Raw genomic sequence first — 20,634 nt, 5'->3', positions numbered from 1 at the left:
ACCTAGCTGGTGCTGCAGAGAATTTCTTCGTGTACAGAAAAACCTCCATACACTTGGTGACCAGAAGTGTCAGAAGTCAAGTGTTCTGTGTGAGTAGTAAAGCGGACATGCAACAAAAAAGCACAGGTGGAAACCTGAGTTTTTCCTTTGCATCCAAAGTCAAATCCTTCCCAGGGCTGCTCACATGCTAGTGAGGCAGGGCTATAAAGGCCCAGCCATTTCAGCTGAATGAAGGACAATTCTGACTAGCGCTGCTCACTACAGAGCCCCTTGCTGGGTTGGCTGAGGCTTTGTCAGAACTGTATTGTGGTTTGTCTTCTCCCTCTGCTCAATTATGCTTCCTCCTCTTTCCTTTCACAAGTATTGATCTCTAACCTTGACCCCCAAACTATCTCAGTATCTGTTTCCAGGAAACCCAACCTGTGACAATATTAAACATGGCAGATTAGACATAACGTATCTTCCATACCTTAGTAACCCCACTAAAATGAAGGTAAAGTAATTTTGCTTTTGTTTTTTAACTTATTAGGTCAAAGAGAACAAGAAAAACTAACTTGGTGGATGCCCAACCTGTGACAATATTAAACATGGCAGATTAGACATAACGTATCTTCCATACCTTAGTAACCCCACTAAAATGAAGGTAAAGTAATTTTGCTTTTGTTTTTTAACTTATTAGGTCAAAGAGAACAAGAAAAACTAACTTGGTGGATGAAGAAATAATAGTTGTCTTAGAAGAAAGAAGGCAACAGCAATAATCCTTGTAGAGTGAGATGACAATAAGAAGTTGTTGGGTGATTTCTTCCACAGGCCCTCTGAAGCCTCAGGATTTGGAAGGACAGGAGGCCCTGGAGACAGATGAAGGATAATAGGAAACTGAAAGCGATATGCCAAATGCTTACAGCTCCTAGGTCTCTTCCTTTATCCTTGCATGAGATTAGAAATTTGTTTGCTGAAAAAATGGTATAGGGAGACTCTGAATTTGGGGATACTCAGATGACCAGAAGAAGAGTGAGGATAGGAGCTGAAAATAGGGGCAATAAATGAAAATCTGCATGTTGAATAGGAAGATTGCTCTCCTCCCCTCTGCTTCCTCCTATGAGCTCTCTTCACAAAAGCTGGAGTGTTGGCCCCAAACAAAAGATTGGGGATTTTTTTCTGTAGAAACTGAATGACTTCAGACAAAACATAACTACCCAATACTAGCATTTGGAGATCTTCATTGAAAAAGCTATGTGACTCTTCTATCACCCTATATTGCCCCTCTACACAAAGCTTCTAGTTTTATAATTCCTCGTTCTTTCATATGAATGGTCAGGCAAGATAACCAGACATGTGAAGAAAGCCTTCAATAGGAAAAATAGACCAAAATAAATAGAAAAAAAAAAGCATAGAAGAAACAGTGAAAATGCATGAAAAAGAAAAACATTTCTAAAAAAATTATTCATAACCTAATATCTTTGGGGGAAAAAAGTTATTGCATCTATGAAGCAAAAATGGAGATTGAAGAACAAGTGGAGACTAAGAGAGAAATTTTTGTAAATAAAAAATGTGATAAAAATGAAAATGCAATAGAAAGCCTGGAAGACCAAGAAGTGGAAAGCTCTCAAATATAGAATAAATGACAAGATGGATAATAAAAGGGAAAGGATAAAAAAAAAATGACCCGGGAACCAAGACTCATAGACAATAACAGCATAAGAGATAAGAGAAAATTCTGGGGGAAAAAATCATGACTAAAGGATTAGACTTTTCAATATCAACACTGGAAGCACTAAGGTACAGGAGAAATACCTTCAAAAGTTAAGATACAGGAGAAATGCCTTTAAAAGTCTAAAGGAAATTTTAACTTTGAATTCTATAGTAAGTCAAATTATCAGTCAATTATAAGAATAGACTAACAATACTTTTAGGCATTCAAGGACTCAAAATTGGACCTTCCATGTATTCTTTTTGGACACTTCTGGGAGACATGTTTCACTAAAAACAACAGAGTAAACTGAGAAATAAAATGATACAGAATTCAGAAAACATGAACTCCAACACAGGAGAACAGTGAAAGATGACAGTAGAGCAACTGTGTCCAGATTGGAGCAGGAGACAAGAGCAGAGAGAGGTTCTCAAGGATAAAAAAAGAACTGATAGGTTATCTGATGCACTTGACCATAAGGAAATAGTATTGTGAGATGTTTTCAAAAATCTATGGAGCGTTTAGGAAGAATGAGCAATAGGTGTATAGAAAGCAAAGTCATTAAAAAATCAAAGCAATTTCTTACTCAAAAAAAGCAAATAGCTATATAAGAAAAAAACATAACCAGGGTACATTACCTAGCTAGGCAGTAAATGGTATTTATATCATCATCATAATCTAAACATTGAATATTAATTTACCTCCCAAAATTATATAATTGTTGGGAGGATGGCGTGGAGAAAAGAAGAGGTGGAGGTATATAAAAGATAAATTTTCCCCTATAAAAATAAGATATCAATAGATAATGTTTAAAAACGACAAAACAATAAATAATTAGGCATATCATTTTGAAGTACAAAAAAATGGAATAGATTGAAAAAAACTAAAAGAAATGGACCTGGTTAACTCTGAGGAGCAGTATCTGGAAATGAGGAAGGAGGCGTGGACAGTGAACTGCTAAGTTTTTTTATGTCTTATATTTGACCTTTAAAACTATCTGTATATGCTAGTCTGACAAAAATAAAATTCAATTGACAAATAAAACCTATAAAGTTCCCTAACTTCCTAGAATAGTCAAAGTAAAGTTCTTGTTATTCAAATTATGAAAAGGGAAAGAGCATGAACTGCAAATTCAGACAGATATGTCACTTATTAGCTATCTGATTTTGGTCAACTTTTTTTAAGTCTTTTATTATATCATGTAAAGCAGAATTAGTAACACTTCATTGTAGGATTGTTGTGAAATTGAAATAAGATAGTGCACTATGACATCTAACACAGAGCCCAGCCCATAACTGAGGCTTGATAAATGTTAACCATTGTTATTATTACTCCGGTATTCAGGAACCTCCATTAATGCACCCTTCTTTTCCAATCTCTATTTTCTTTTCTCTCTATAACCTGATAGGGCTTTTCTTTTGCTTTAGCCACATCTCCTTTTTTCATACTTGTTATTGGCTTTGTACAAATCTCTATCTCCTACTAGAAAAATTCTCTCAAACCTTTTCTCTAAAATGCTACACGAATCATCTTCTTTGAAACTCACTTCTTCTTAGTGCTATCTCCAGGACTTCTAAATATGAAGAACCTATGTGTTTATGTGGCAACCTTATCTGAGGAGAGTAGCTAGGGGTCTTATTTTGAAGCTGCGATTGGATAGAAAACTAATTTTTCTTAACCTGGACTGTATGTTTATTTGGGGTAGTTTGGGAATGAGTGTTGATGGAGATTATTGGTTCTAAGCCCACCAAATCACCACTTGACACTGTTTTCTCTTCTTCCTAAAAGCTACCCCTGTGTAACCCCACCTGTTTCCTTTACTCAGGGTTTCCTTGACTCCCCTCTACATATACCACTGGGCCTCTATGTAAAGGTTGCTTTTCTTAGGTGACCCATCTTTTACTTTCCAAACCAATTGTAATGATAATTGAGGCCAGGTACAGCTTTCTAGTTGTTTTATAAACTATTATGACACCTGATGTGTAGCCTCCTCAAGAAATCCTGATGACTATGTCTTTTGCTTCTTACTGATGCGTGGAGTGAGATACTCCATTGTATAGAGGAGAAAAAGTAGGAATTTAGCTATCTCCTTGGAAGAAATCAATTTTCGAGAATCCAAGGAAAAACAGTGTGCCCTTCAAATAAGAAAATATGGCTAGGAATAGGAAGGAATGAAGCAAGACAGGTATGGGGACAGCAGGGATTTGGCTGGAGACACTGCATGAATGACAGAAAGAATGTGTAATCAGCAAAATGGCCACAGCTCTCCTGCAAGAGAAGCTCAGGTACTGCAATAGTACTAGGGCTGGCAGCATCACCATCACTATTATTATTTAGATCCTTAAAATGTGCCCATCACTGAGCCCTGAGGCACATGTACAGAAACAAACACATGTTTCAATATTTACTCGCGAGGGCCTAAATCCATGGTAGTACAGTTGTCGATCCTCCCACAGCCATCAGGCACATACTTGATTAAACAGATGGCCTTGTCAGAATTTTTTCACTTGGGTAGGAGGGTGGAGGCTTGTACAGCCAGAATTCTTGATTCAATATGTCTTCCTGAGTACATTCTCTTAACAGTCTACCTTAGAGTGCGATGTGGAGGGGGGAGGGAAGATGATGGCGTGGGTCAGTGAGGGAAAATGAAAGCAGCAGCTATGGTGTTGCATTAAAAAAAACACAGAACATAGAGAACAAAAATTGTTTCGAGAAGGTTTTTGCCACTCAATTGTCATGTGACTGTGCAAAAATATTTTTACCTCTCTTAGCTTCAGTTTCCTCATCTGTGAAATGGGGGTAATAATTTTTCCCTGCTTACTTTTCATACTTTTATAAGGATTAAGCAAGTTTTACTTGGGTTAAAATACTTTCTAAACTGTAAAACATTATATCCTCGTCTCATGATACCCCGGTATCTAAGATAACTCTAAAACCTTGTTTTATACAAAGAAGAAAAATAAGTGCTTTCTTCTATTAAGACTTTGTATTAGGTTTAGGTTGGTGCAAAAGTAATTGCGGTTTTTGCAATTATTTTTAACCTTTTAAACCGCAGTAACTTTTGCACCAACCTATAAAACATATTTATTTACATAAAAATATTTATTTTCTACGAAAAATTATTTAAATTTCCACAATTACTCAAGATTAAGGAGGAGAAAATAATTTATTTTGAAAAATTCAGAATGATGTTTTAGATCAGAATATTTTTCAAAAGGAAATGGGATATGGATAAAATTTTACAGGAGACAAAATCTTATTCCCACTTCAAAATTTTTATAACTAGGCCCTTTAAACTAGTAAAAGGTCTATATGTGAACATTTTCATCCATGTGTTTATTTTTAAATCATCTCCCAGTTGAACCCAGAAATGAGAAGAATGAATAAAAACAGATAACGAAAGACTGAGTCACATTAGGAACGGCAGGAAACAGATTATGGAAGAAAAACTGAGGGGCAGAAAATATCCTTGTAGGCACACATTATTTAAAGAAGCTTTTGAGGGGGTATTTATTCTACAATCTGTATTCCCAGTTGAATGATAATTACATCTAAAATTTCAAAACTGAAAATAGTGTAATCCTCTTCTGTACCCTGAAACTGAAATGAAACCAGATTCTTAAAAATATTGCGTCACATACTAACGAGGGATGCCGTCACTGGATTGCCTGGGCTCCCATTACCAACTCCTTGTGTAACGTTGAATGAGCTATTTCCCCTCTGCCTCCTCATCTGTAAACATAAGGAATTGCACATGATGACAATTAGAATTTCTTCTACCTAAAACTACAGATCATGCGGCTGATTTTGATTTGTGAGAGTTTTCCAATGTATTGGAAAAGAGTAACAATGTTATGTTAATGCTTCATTTCTGGATGGAAAATGGATCGTCCAGATGTTCCTGAAGGGTTGGTATTCTGTAGACAAAGAGCCAATTGGGGTTTTCATTTAGAAGTTATTATGTAGACATCCCAAGGACAGAAAAGGGCCATCACAGGTCATCCTATATACATCAGTTATACTTGGGATCAAACTGTTTGGCTCTTGTCTTTTTATTCCATGCGTTAACTCATTCACCCAGCCAGGTCAGGTTTCAACCAGTCAAAAGAGTCTTGTTAGAAAGCAATTTTTAGTTTTATCTTCTGTAGACCATGAAATTTTTGAGAAGGGAAGTAATTCACTTACATAAATACTGTTTGAAATAGATAAAAGATAAATTTTGGTCATGGTATTGAAAGAACAACAAAGTTTAGTGGTTTTTCTTGTATTAAGGAATAAATGGAGAACTTGAATCTAGTTTAAATGTGTTTGATTTGAAAACTATAATCTTCTCTTCTTTATTGAGTGTATTTCCCAAAATTGAATAGTTATGACAAGAAAATAAGTAAAATTTTCAAAACAGTGTGCAAGTGGTGATTTATAAAAAGCCTCACTGAAGATGGTGACTTCCTTTTCTTCTTTTTTATCCTTTCCTCCTCCTTTTTTCTTTTTTCTATCTACTTTCAGCCATGTCTTCCTGACAAAACCCCCAGACTGTGTAAAACTTGGGTATTCTGTGATGGACAGGCTGAGGAAAGATGGCAGCTATTAAAGGGAGAAGGTCTAGTAGCTCAGTCACCAGAAGGAAGAGATAAGGGCTGACAATATATGATGGGATTTCTTTTTAGTACAGCCACTATAGAAGCCAGTATGGAGGTTCCTCAAAAACATTAAGAGTAGAATTACCATATGACCCAGCAATCACTCTTCTGGGTATCTACCCCATAAATCTGAAAACATTTATCCATCAAGATACATGTACCCCTATGTACATTGCAGCCTTATTCACAGTGGACAAAACATGGAAACAACCAAAGTGTCCTTCAATAGATGATTAGATAAAGAAGATGTGAGATATATATATATATATATATATATATATATATATATATGTACAGATGTATATGTATATATATATGTGTGTGTATATATATATACACATATATATATTATATATATATAATGGTATATTACTTGGCCACGAGAAAAGATGAAATACTGCCATTTGTGACAACATGGATGGATCTTGAGATTATCACGCTAAGCAAAATACGTCAGACAGAAAATGGCAAGAACCATATGACTTCATTCATATGAGTGAAATAAAACTGAAAACAACAAACATACAAGACTAACAAAAACTCATAGATAGACACAGACAACAGTTTAGTTGTTACCAGAGGGTAAGGGGGGAGGGGAGGAGCTAGAAGAGGGTAAAGGGGGTCAAATATACGGTGATGGAAGGAGAACTGACTCTAGGTGGTGAACACAATGCAATATATAGATGATGTATTATAGAACTGTACGTTTGAAACCTATATAATTTTACTAACCAATGTCACCCCAATAAATTTAATAAAAATAAATAAATAAATAAAAATAAAAAGTTAAAAACAAAGGCTCTTACGACAAAAAAAAAAGATTTCTATTTTTTAAAAAAATATTTCTTGCTTTCCTTCCTTTAAAAAAAAAATACTTTCTTTGATTCTCACTCTTTTCATTTGGGTCTAGCCATTCAAATTACTGCTCCTTGTTCCTCTGTTAAATTTTCAAGATATCAACCAAAAAAGATGGAAGCAGGGAGAAAAGAGAGTAACCGTTTGATAGTTGGGGAAATAGAGAATCCTTAGCGTTAAGGAGAACTGTCTTTTTAAAAATTAATATATAATATATACCTATAGAAAAGTACAAATGTCATAAGTATACAGTTTGATGGATTTTCACCAACTGAATACAACCACTTAACTAATATTCAGATCAATAAACAGAAAGTTAGCACCTTCCAGAAACCCTAAACCCCAATGGCTCTTTTTAGTCCCTACTTTCCTCTTCCAGGATAACTACTACTATTCTAATTGCTAACAGCATACATTTTCCTGTATTCATATTTTATATCATTTGATTCATATCATACATACTCTTTGTGTCTATTTTCTTTTGCTCAATATTATATTTGTGAAGTTTTTTCATATTGTTGTATAGTTGTAGACCTGAATTCTCCATGGCAAGATACTATTCCATTTGTGTGAATATATCACGATTTATTTTTCTTTCTATTTTTATTGTATATTTGGGTAATTTCCAGTTTGAGCCTCTAATAAATAATGCTTCTCTATGTATTCAAGTACATGCTTTCTGGTGAGTATATGTATGCCTTTCTATTGGGTATATCCTGGGAGTGGAATTGCTGAGTCATATGGGAGGCATATATTTGGCTTTAGTTCTATGAAACAGTTTTGGAGTTCTAATGGTTTCACACTCCAGAGAAAGAACTTTGGTTTTTGCTGTGCACACAAAAAATTACTTTCCTCTTCCTCACTTCTTTTAGTTACACTTACCCACATTCATATATGTGGTATTCTTTTACATGAAATTTATATGCTTTCCCCAGGTTTAAAAAAGTTGAATAGTCTAAGCCTAATAAAGCCTTCTTCTAAGAACAGAGCCTGAAAATGTTGTATAAAAACCTTTACTAGGCTCTTGTTTTCCCTTCTCACAACAATGACAGAAAATTGTTTTAATTTTCTTCAGTATTCTATTCAACGAGTTCTAACCATATATTTAACATTTCTAAAATCATGCAGAGTTCCATTCCTTAATCATACCAGGCTATATTTCTCTCCATTCACCTTTTAATTCACCTAAATACCTCCTTATACCTGTTTTTGTTTTGTTTTGTTTTTTTAACTGTACTGAAAGAAAAATAAGTGATCATCTTTCCGGTCATATACAGGAGCTACGGCAAATAATTTAAGGACAGAGAAAAAACAATAATCTTTCAAGGGATAAACTAAGAGACTATGAATGCCTTACATTGGTTTTTTAAACCACTTGAGCAATGAGGCATCATTAATCCTTTGTGTGTTAATCCAGTAATTGATTATGTTTGACAGACTTAGGAGGGATTTCAGCAAAAACTAGGTCAAGGGAGTAACTGTGCTTGATTGCTAATTAGCCTTGAAGTCTATTTGGGTATTCTGGAATTATAGAACTCCACGGGAGTCTACAGTCTATTTCAACTCAACGTTCAGACTATTTCAACTCAAAGTTTTGGGCCCCCACTGTCACGGAGAAGTCTTAAAACACAGAATTGCACACCTGAAATCTATTTAATTTTACTAACAATTGTCACCCCAATAAATTAAAAATAAATTAAAAAAAACACACTCTTTTGGTTGAGTTAATGCTGGTGTATTTGTCTCCGAGTTAATGCTGGTGTATTTGTCTCCTACCAAAGTTAGATCCAATTCAAGTCTCCAGTCACCAGGTATTTATTGAACGCCTACAACATAGCATGCTGATATATATTTATTTAAATCAGCATGCTGCTGATTCAATTTTGGATTATCCAGACCCAGTTTCTATGTCCTTGTAGCCTAGCGAATAGATAAAAATAAACAAATAAATAAATAAATAAATAAATAAATAAATAGGAGATGAATAAATATATACCGGTAAGCATAACTTGTAATTAGGCTAAGAAAAAAATAAAGAGAATAAATTATTTAAGCATAATGGCAGAAGAAGGTGGAAAATTCTTAGATAGGACCTCAGGGTCTTTGGAAGGTGATGTTTAAGCTAAGACATAAACGATGAGAAGGAACCAGCATGTAAAGAACAGTGGGGGGAAGTGCACATACAAAGTAGAGGGAACAACGTATGGAAAGAGGCCAGTGCAGTTGGGGAATAGTATATTCCCTCTAAATTTATTCTGAATCTATAATACAAAATTTAGAATTTTCAACTCTTTTAAACATTAATAAGGACAGTCAGTTTATAATAAGTAAATATTGTGCAGAGGTGAGAGGTGGCCCTGACTGCTTAATGCTAAATACTTGTTTGGTAGCAGGTGTGTAGATTGGGACTGAAATATGCGGATAGGGACAAGGAGTCCAAATGAAGTGGCAGAAAATAATCATTTCTATGGCATACTCAAGCAGTTGACCAAGGCATAGTGTGAACACAGCCAAGGCCCAAAGTACTTGTCAGGAGCCAGAGCTGCAGGCAAGGGGAGCAAAGTCAAGTAATATTGGCAGGGTCAGCATTCTAAAACATCTGAAAGATCGCTGTCAAGCCAACAGAGTTTCCTGGCTCCTTGCCTCCTGGGAGGAAGCAAAATGGTTAGTTGGATAGGTTGGAGCAGGCAAAGGACCAGAAGTAGGAAGTCAGTCAGAATACACAGGAAATGAGAGTTATAAGAAGGGGTATCAAATATTGGAAAGCAACCAAGGGGGAAGGTCTCAACACCAGAGAAACAAGGAGAAACCAACAGATAGCAGGTGTGGGGGATCCAGAAGAAAGTAGGACTTTGATAACAGAGGAAAGAGGTTTTAGACTTCCATTTCATCATCTCCGAAGAAGGCAGCCGCAGTTGTAAAACAGGGATCAAGATTTTAAGAACTTCAGTCTCTAGAACTTCCTTATGTTTATAATTTTTATTATAAACCATAGTAAAAACAGTGTTTTGCCAAAACAATTAGAAGGAACACCCTTAAAACGAACACGGCCTGTGGGCCTCAAGAGGCTATGAGACTGGGTCTCTAAGAAGTCTGTATCTCACCCTGTAGCCAAGCAAAGAGGAAAATGGATCTCCATAGGTGGCGATAGCTGCAGAAAACAGCAGGAGAACACAGAAAGGTGCTTTGGAAACCTTGGGGCAGAAAAAGGGTCCTTGTGAGTTTCCCTGTAATTTGGTGACCAGACATGAGGATGATTCCACCTGGACTCGTGTTGAGTCCCCTGAGCAGCCCAATTGGAAGTTCAGGGATCCAGGAATGTGGGCGAAAGGAGGCCTAGTTGGGCCAGGCAGATGCAGTGGTGACTACCATCTTGTCTTTCGATGAGGTGGCTTACCTAGACCTGAGCTAGTGTAGACCCCCAAGAAGAAAGTCTTCCGAACCTTGCTACTTTAGGGTGTGATCCATGGACCAGTAGCACTGGCTTCACCTGGGATACCATCAGAAATTCAGAATCTCAGGCCCCAGTCCTGACCTACTAAATTAGAATCTGCATGACCTCCAGGTGATTCCAATGTACGAGTAATTTAAGGTTTGAAAAGCACTAGTTGAGTACATCCCTGGAGTATTACAGATTACATAAAGAGAAAAGAGCATTACAGATTATATAAAGAGAAAATAGGAGGAAGGGGCTAATCTGTGGAATTGGAGGTAGATGATGTGCTACAGTTTGAACCAAAGCTAGACTCGGGAAAAATCTAAGGGTAGAGACCAGCATTACTATAGGTGGCAGGATGGCACCTGTTGGTGAGAGAACAGAATTCTTTCTGTGGCCAGCAAAGCAAATAAGAGGGGGGAAAAAAGAAAATCAGGCAGTTGTAAAGACCCTCTGAGAATTACGTCCCAAAGGCAATGTTCAGGCCTAGAGGCAGATGATTGGGAGGTAACCTAGCCATGAAGAGCTAGAGATTACATTGATGAGAGGCTGTTACCAAACAAAGAGGAAGAGAGAGATGGAGAGTCCAAAGAAGGCAAATGGCAGCATTCCATCAAAGGAAGCTAGCCCAACTCATACCAAAAGATTTCCAAGTAGGCAGAACAAAGAGATCTGCTTGCTCGTCTTTGTTCCTCTGAACAGCAGTCCTGTGGAATATTCCCATGAAGCTAGGCACCATTTCATAAAAGCAAATTATGACGAAATCTTCCAGAAATCAGAGTGGTCCAGTATGGACAGCTGACTTCTCCCTGCCTGACCAGCCTCGTGTCCTACTAGGCATCATTCCATACTTTATATAATAGCAATACTGAAATAGGTTTAGATCCAGAATTTTCCATGTATCCTAGTGTGTAAAAGAGATGCCATATGGTAGCTGAGAGAAGACATGTGACACTTCTAAGGAGTCCTAAACTATTTCGGAGGCTTTTGAAAGGGCTGGATTTTCTGCTGAGCTGGTTGGAGACAGAGCTAGAGACAGTTTAGTTTCATGACGAATTTTGTATCCTGAACTTTACCCTTAAGCAAGGATAACTAAGTAATCTGGGTTTCACTGGTAATTGTTGTATTTTTATAACTGTTTGAATGACGACTAAGAGGTCTTCTTTTCATCTTTGTGTCTACAGCACTCAGCATTGTTCGTGACGCAGAGAAGTTAGTTCATATCACTTGGAAAAATGAGTAAATGAAAGAATTTCCTTATCTCAGAAACTTGTACAACTTCCCTATAATAGGCAGGGGTCAGTCTTCAATTTGGTCCGAAGCCAGCAAATAAAACAAATAGTAAATCATTCCTGAAATAGAGAAGCTAGCAGGCTGAGAGGAAGGAAGATTAAAAAATCAGCCCTGACTTCTCCTCATTCATCCCAAATTTCCAGTTACTGCCAGACGTAGCTATTTTAATGACACCAAATCTTAAAAGGTCCAAAACTATCCCCTTCAAAATATTATATCTTCTTGATGTATGACATATTATCCTTAATAACATATGTATCCTCAATTTCCCCTTACTCACAATCTCAAATTTACTTTTCTTTGTTCCATGTGTACATTCTGCTACAAACTTCTGTGGTTTGTTTTACTGAATGTCTTTCATATTCTTGTACAGGCCCTAATCACCTCACCTTCGTATCATCACAGTACCGCCTGGCTGGACTTTCTTCTTCTGCTCTCCAGTTCTTCCTGGCACAACTTTCAAATTTTTTTTGATCTTGTCATTCTCTTGCTTAAGAACAACAAATTTCTTCCAATTCCCTATTGACTTAAATGTAAATAGGTAGACAGTGTGTATATATTATTTCCTCATCTGTTAGTATTCTTTATATGGCATAAGTCAAATTGATATTCTTACTAGCTCCCCCTAAACTCTTGATCATTCTCATTTTTGTTGATTTTTTTTGTGATTTTTCTCTTTGACTATGTAGCTCTCAGCAACTCCCAAAAAATTCATGGCTAATTATTCAATTAAAATCAGATTCAAGTTTCACTTGCTACTTTCCTTGGTTAACCTAGGCCACACCTTTGGTTAAGATGATCACCTTGATTTTCATTCCCATGTATAATACTATCATATAAATACATAAACATTATGTATATATAATTATTTTTACATATTAATTTTATTTATTTTATTTTCTAAACTAATGTATATAAAATTAAGGGACTTTATTACTTTAATGTTTCATCAATGTAGAGTAGAACTAGATTAGTATTAATGATTTTAGAATAAATGAATAATTTTGCTTTGAAATATTAATATTGCCACTTATTTTTCTTCATGAATACATTACTTAATTCACTCATTTATAGACTCACTCATTTACTGACCAACTACTTGTTGAATACCTTTTGTTCTGAGCCTTGGTGATCCCAAGATGAATAAGACAGAGTCACTATTCTCAAGGAGCTTAGAGACCAGCAAGGGAGACCGAGAATAAATGAGATAATTGCAGTTATATCAGACACTTGGAATTGTGATCTGCTTTTTTTAGGACTTTCCCTTTCACAAAAGGCAGTTTTACCCTCCCCTTTCTTAACCAAGATGATTGATTCATCAGTAAGCAACTGACTCAGGAATATTTTACAATTTAATTGAAGCAATGATTCATCAAACAAGTGGGAAAAGGTTCTATTCACTTCAGTTTAGTGTTTTATTTGGTGCCCAGCAAGACAACAGCAATTAGACTGAGTAACTCACCAATAATGGTATTGGTCTTAAAGAAAAAAAAGACTAGAAGAACCTCTGGGACCTGAACAAGATTTACTCTCCATTGTTCTCAAAGACAAGTGCTCTGAATAAAAAAGCCCAAACTGAACTATTCTACACTGGACAGGCAGGGGATTTCTCAATAGTCTACTTATTGAGATGACCCAGATGTATAATTTAACTTGGGATACCTAGGAATCATTTTTATTTGCAATGAATTCTGTCTTTTCCTCTTCCCTGGGGTCCTGTGGTAAGAGGCTCCGATCTTATTTTCAGTTATTGACTTCCTCATAATCTCACAGTCTTTGTTCCTTCTCTTTTATGTTCTTCGGTGGAAACTGGTTTCTCTTGGTTCCCTGCTGGAACATTTATTTTAGTAGCATCATGGTTGATCCTGCAGGTTCAGAAACACATCTATTTGGTAAGATGAAGTGAAACAAAAAACATTGATAGTGACCTTGATAAATGAGAAATAGAACAACAAAACGGAATTCAATAAAGAAAATTCAAGGTAGTTGATTTATAGACAGAAGAACAAAAATGTAAACATAAGGTAAGGAGCAATACTGTGCAACTGTGTAGAGCTTTGCAGCTAATACAACGGTTTGGTGAAGGGAATAAGAAGAGATGAATTGCATTCAAACTTCTTAGAGTATACTTGAAAAATTTTAAGAGATCAGGGCTCATCAGTTGTCCTCCATGGAAAAGGCATTGCAATGCAAAGAAAATTAGCTTAGAATAAAGAATACTTTGGGTTGTATATCATAAGGCTTTCTTTACTATCAAAGGGATGAAATACTGAAATGGGCTCCTAAGGGTGATTGCAGAATCTCTAGTACCTATATAAATATTTATTGCTACATATACGTAACTGCCACAAATAAATAAGTATTTATTGCAATCTTTGGGGAATCATCATACAGAGAACAGAAATCTCCATGAGGATTTAGTTCTTTGCCTACTTTAAGAAAGGTAGTTGAGCATTGTTTCAGCATTCTCCCTGGCTCCCGAATACTTTCAAAAAACATGATTAAGGAGAATTCAGCATTCTCGAAAGTGAATTGTTTAGAGTTATATTTATAGGTTGAATTGGTCCCATGCTATACCATTATTTTTGGAAACAAAACAAAACATGAAAACCCAAGAGGTTCCTGTATTTTACATAGGCCTTTCTCCTAATTTTAAGTTTGACTCTCTCCAAAGTTTGTTGACTCTGAGAATAGCTGTGGTTTGGAGAAATGGTTCCTATTTTATACTAGCATTACCCCCATTTACCATTTGTGGCAGCTAATAATTTCTGTCATCAAGTTCAGAATGAAGATTAAAGATAGAATTTACTCTAATTAGCATAATAATTAAATCAAAATGGCCTGTCTTATTGTTTCTAAAACATGCCCTATCCCAGAACTTAAATTTCATTTCTTCCCTGCCCCTCCCAAATTGTATCTTTTTTTTTTAATTTATTGGGGTGACAATTGTTAATAAAATTACATAGATTTCAGGTGTGCAATTCTGTATCACATCATCTATAAATTACATTGTGTGTTCACCACCCAGAGTCAGTTCTCCTTCCATCACCATATATTTGATCCCCCCCAAATTGTATCTTAATTATAGGCCTAAAGTATCCTGAGTTCTAGAAGTGTGAAGCCTATGATTGCATTCCTCCACCCAGAGACCACAAGGAGAAGACTTTTGAAGAATACCGTAGAAAGACGTTCAGCAAAATGAGAGATGATTTACCTAGCAAGGCAAGACTGACAATTAGTCTGATAACACAACCCCCATTTCAAGTTCTGGATATCAGCTGCCCAATAGAAATATAATGTGAACTACATGTATACTTTTGAATTTTCTGGTAGCTACATTAAAAAAGTAAAAATAAGCAAGTTAAATGTATTTTGGAAATTTCAGGTGTACAAAACAATGTAATAGTTAGACGTTTACACCCCTCACAAAGTGATAACCCTCCTATCTACTACCCTTCTGACATTGTATGTAGCTGCTACAATTCCATTGACGCTATTCCCTATGCTGTACTCCACATCCTGTGAGTCTCTCTCTCTATATATATACATTTAATTATACTTGAGATTCAATATTATTTTACTTCAGCTTCAGATGTATAGTGCAGTGATCAGGCATCTACACAGTCTATGAAGTGATTTCCCCAGTAAGTCCAGTGCCCATCTGGCACCCTACATAATCTTTACAACATTATTGATTAGAAAGCACAAATTACTAGTCACAACATTGTCACGGGGATATGAAATACAGTTTGAGGAATATAATCAATAATGTAAAGTCAAATGTATTTTTAAAATATATTTTATTTAACTCAACATACATGTATTATCATTTCAACATGCAATCAATGTAAAAACATTAATGTGATATTTTATATTCTTTGAAATCTGGTTTGTATTCTGTATATTACAGAATATCTCAATTTGGACTAGCCACATTTCAAGAGCTCATTAGCCATATATGTCTAGTGGTTTACTATGTTGGACAGAGAAGTTCTACGTATCTAATTTCAACTGCAAGAAAAGGAAAGAACGAAGCAAGGAAAGGTTGTGCTATCTCTGTGGTGTTTCCTCCAGGACTTCTCTAATTCTTCTCCCTTTACCACACAGGAAAAAATACACAAGAGAGTATTGGACAGGGCATTGACAAGTCTTTGCTTAAATGGCGCTATCTCAGTCCCACCTGACCACTCTATAAAATGTGTAACTCTTCCCCATTCCATACTTCCGATTCCGCCTTACATTATGCTCTTTATACCATAGGTCTACAACCTTTTAATATACTAGATTACTTATTATTGTGCTGTTTATTGTCCCCTATAGCATGTAAGAGAAGTGGGCAGGAATATGTGTCTGTTTAGGTCACTACAGTAACCCAAGTAACTGGACCAGTCCCTCACGCATAGTAGGTCCTCTAACAATAGCCGATCAATGTCGGAGGAAAAAGTCGAACTTTAAAGCTTGGAAATTTACATTGGAGAACATTGGAGCCCAGAGAAGTAAACTGACTTACTTAGATCAAACAAGCTGGTCAATGGTGGAGCCAGGCCTAACACCTAATTTCTGAACCACTCATCTGAACCTTTTTATACTACTCCATGTGTAAAAAGAAAGAAAGGCAAAAACATAATTCAGTAATTATGTAAGAAATACAAATTATGGTATTGATAGTGCAATAAATACAGAAACTGCCAAAAAATATATACACATTTTAAGAAAGGAAAAAACTATATTAAAATTGTAATACTCAATACGTACCAATAACAAAAGATGAATACAAGTCATGCATATACATTTTTTCAAACCCCTGGTATGTGTTGGACGATGAGTTCCTAGAGGACAGAGACTGTTAATTTAGCTTTGAAACTTCCTCCCTATCCCCCATAATAGAAAAGAATATTTTACACACTGTAGGTGCTTGATTAATAAAAGAATGAGTGGTCAATGGTCTCTGGTTTGTGGTATAATATGTGGTTTTCTTTTATTGGGAAGACAGTGGAAAGAAGTTGCTGTGTTCACTACAGATTGAGCCATATTTTACAGATTAATTTGATTAGACATGTTAAAATGTCATTTGCCATAGCTGGGTTACAGGTTTCATCATGGCTTGGAGAGTTTGGAATGACATATCTTCTGCTGCTATTAAGTTACTAGCCTCTGGAACTGAAACACTAAAATCTAAGAAAATAGAAGATTTTTCCAGAGGCAGATTTTGACAACTATCTAGTTTCTAATTTTCCTTCAAGATCTGTCAGGGCCATGAGTGTTGCTAGTTTGAATCAAATTTGATGTTTATTCTGAGAATCTGGCTTTTCAGACTGAAATCATTGCAGTAATGACTCATTAATGAGGCTGACTAACTGAGCAACAAAAACTGCCCATTCGATTTACCTGTAATAAAACTTAGCTGTCACCATGATTATAGTATATTAATGAGTTTTTTATGTAATAAAATATAAACTCCCTTTTAATAATGTTCACAACATCATTAATCCTTTGATATCCCTGGGAGAATGGAAAAAGAAATTGTTATTATACTTTCCTTCACTGGAGAAGGAAACGGAGATAGAGAAATAACAGCTGTTGGTCATTCAGCAAGCTAACAGCCAGATCACAAATCCAGACCTCTGCATTCTGAGGACCCCTAAGAAAGACTTTGAATAAGATTCTAGTAATCTTTGATATCCATTTGAACTAAAGATCATGTCCTCATTTAAAACCAACACTAGCCAGAACCCTGAGAAGTGCTATTTGCACAGGAAATCTAAAGTCAAAAGTTTACAGAAACATACTATTAGCATCCTAGTAGCTTGCTCAGCTTGAACGTATGCTATCTTATTCTTTTTTAGAATTAAAAAAACAAACAAACAAACAAACAAACAAAAGAAAACAGTGCCAGAAGTTTGGGTGCAGCTTAAAGTACAAACCTAGAAAAATTAGCAATGCCCTTATGACTGAATTTGAATTTGAGAGTTTCAATAACTTCGGGATAAACTGGTCATCCTACTATCATTATGCATTTTAAGTTTCTTTTAAGGAACTACAGATACGAGGTAGAAAAGCTATTAAAAATTGAAGCATATTTTACAGATTAATTTGACTAGACATGTTAAACTGTCATTTGCCATAGCTGGGTTACAGGTTAAGGGAGATCGTCTTTAGGGACGAGTGCTATCCTGGGCTGGTAGTATTTTATTGTCAGGTGCTACACAAATGTAATTTGTGTTTCCATCTATGGATTCCATTCTATCTGATTTCGAAACAAGCAGTTGTGGCTAAAGAAAGAAAGCGCTATCTTGAGGATCAGCAGAATGGGTATAAATCTAGCTTAATCACCTACAGTACAACCTCAGGAAAATCACTCAACTTCTTCTGAGCCTTGGATTTTTTCAGTCAACAAAAAAACAGAAGGGAGAAAATTCTAGATGAAGGGAAACCTTCTGAACAGAGACCTGGAGGCGAAGGTGACAGAAGACTCTGGGCTTGACTAGGACAGAAACTACATATTGGGGGTGGGGGGTAAGAGGTGGCATGGATAGAGTTAGATAAATAGCGCCAGAATAAGGATATGGGCTTAATTCAGTGGGACACTGGCAACCAAAGTAACATGACACAAGGGTGTGTAAATGCTTGGCCAAGGGTGGAGGCAAAAGCAAAGTGCCTGGAATTGGGAAGCCCCGCCCCCCATCCTCCAGAAGTGAGCTGCCATAATTTGTATGTGAGGTGAGGAGATCTCAAGTAGCAATGGAGTAGAGGGAATAGAGGGAAGAAAAACGTAAGGCAGACAAGGAGCACTCAAAGGAGAGAGGCATGCATGGTGAACTTCAGCAGCTCCCCTCTCTGATGTAGTATTCATGGTTAGAGAGTCAGGCCTCAAGTGACAGTGCCCCAGGGCTCCCAATGATCATCTTCCACAAAACTCCTTACTAACTATAGAGCAGAACCAAATATTAACAGCTTTGTTGGTGGTTTGAATTTCTGAGAGGTAGGTTAATTGATCATTCAGTCATTAGCTGGAAGTGATATAAAATATCACCCAGAGATCTGGCTCCTTTTTTTTTAAGCCAGAGTTTGTAAGAGTCTACCATTACTCTTCTCCTAGCCAGTTAAAATCAACCTTGGGACGAAAAAGTGTGGGTCAAAGTGTTCTTGCTTGGGTTGAGTCCATGGGCAGTTAGCATCAACTGGAACAAAGACGTCTACTTTGGAGTATCCCCCACCTTCGTGGCCACTTGACCTCAGCTCTGTATACCCAGACAGTTCTCTAATCAAGCAGCCCTGACATGAGGCCCCTTAAATTCCATAGTACCCATGGTACCCATAGAGGCAGACACTATGAGAAAATCATCTGTTTGTTACTATATGTTGATCCAGGTACAATGTCATCCACACTCAAAAAAAAAGAAGATTCTAAAAAAAAAAAAGTAAGTCAAGGAATAGATAGGAATGTGTAGAGAAAATAATTTGTAAGGGCTAAAAAGTGATACAAACTGTTAATAAGATGCCACAAAGCATTTAAATCTTCATCTGTCTTTATAAGCTCTTTCCACTTTATAGCAGAAAAGACAATTAGATGTGTAGGCTACTCAATCCTAATTTCTGTACTCAAGAAATTACTGGTTCCAAAAAAGTAGAGTTTTTCTACTTTCCTACAGCAATCCAGCATGAGCACAAATGTATCTCTGTTAAGGCTAGGGGGAGAAAAAGGGAGAGAGAATATGATTACTGCCAGAACAAGCTCAACAGACAGGAACAGAAAAGAATTTTACTGGCAGAAATTAGAAATTGTTCTTTCTCACTCCACCAACACATAAGTAATAAACGCAAACCTACCTTCTGCTGCTTTTATAAGCTGTGTTACAAAAATGATGCCTCAAGGGATACAAGAAGAATCTGCCATTCAGTAAAACTGCCCCACCTAGCACACCTGAAACTATGTTAAAATATTTAATTTTTGCTCACGATATTCTTAATATAGACCCAATAGTCAAAGTTAGTTCATAATTGAGGCTAAAACTTTTTGGCCATATGCCTTTGCAAACCTTCCAGAACAGATTGAAAAGTAGATGACGCAATCTTTAGAATTAATAAAAACTGTCACACACACACACGTGTTTCATGCATGAGACATCTAATGTTTCAAAGTGTACTAGACATGTGTAATGAAATGTTAAAATGAGACTGTCTGCCTTTGGACAAAGCCCCTAGGATAATGAACACCAACAACTCCCATATTTCAAAGAGAGGTGCTAGAGCCCCCAAGCAGGCCTTGCTGTTTTATAACCAATAGTTGATCACCCATTTCCTGCCTAGACAAATAATGTTGGCGATGCTTAAAGAGTTTTTCTTGTGCTTGCTTCAGCAGCACATATACTAAAAAACTGGAATGATATGGAGAAGATTAGCATGGCCCCTGAGCAAGGATGACACGCAAACTCTGAAGCATTCCATTAAAAGAAAGAAAGAAATAAAGAAGGAAAGAAGGAAGGAAGGAAGGAAGGAAGGAAGGAAAGAAGGAAGGAAGGAAGGAAGGAAGGAAGGAAGGAAGGAAGGAAGGAAGGAAGGAAGGAAGGAAGGAAGGAAGAAAAAGAAAGAAAGAAAAACATAAAAAATTAAAAAAGAAAGAAGAAAGGGCCAACCCCATGGCTCAGGTGGTTGGAGCGCCATGCTCCTAACGCCGAGGTTGCCAGTTCAATTCCCACACGGGCCAGTGAGCTGCGCCC

General features: G+C 36.5%; 1 non-coding gene across 1 annotated transcript; it reads left to right on the top strand.

Annotated features, from left to right (window-relative positions):
* The first annotated feature begins 20,260 nt into the window (after positions 1 to 20,260).
* LOC117014894 (U6 spliceosomal RNA) lies at positions 20,261 to 20,368 on the top strand. Its single transcript, XR_004421638.1, has one exon. It is a non-coding gene; the product is annotated as a U6 spliceosomal RNA (small nuclear RNA).
* The last annotated feature ends 266 nt before the right edge of the window (positions 20,369 to 20,634 follow it).

Source organism: Rhinolophus ferrumequinum, chromosome 2 (assembly GCF_004115265.2).
Source record: "Rhinolophus ferrumequinum isolate MPI-CBG mRhiFer1 chromosome 2, mRhiFer1_v1.p, whole genome shotgun sequence".
Taxonomy (NCBI): domain Eukaryota; kingdom Metazoa; phylum Chordata; class Mammalia; order Chiroptera; family Rhinolophidae; genus Rhinolophus; species Rhinolophus ferrumequinum.
The sequence above is the reverse complement of the archived record's forward strand: the minus strand, read 5'-3'. Positions and strand labels throughout refer to the sequence as shown.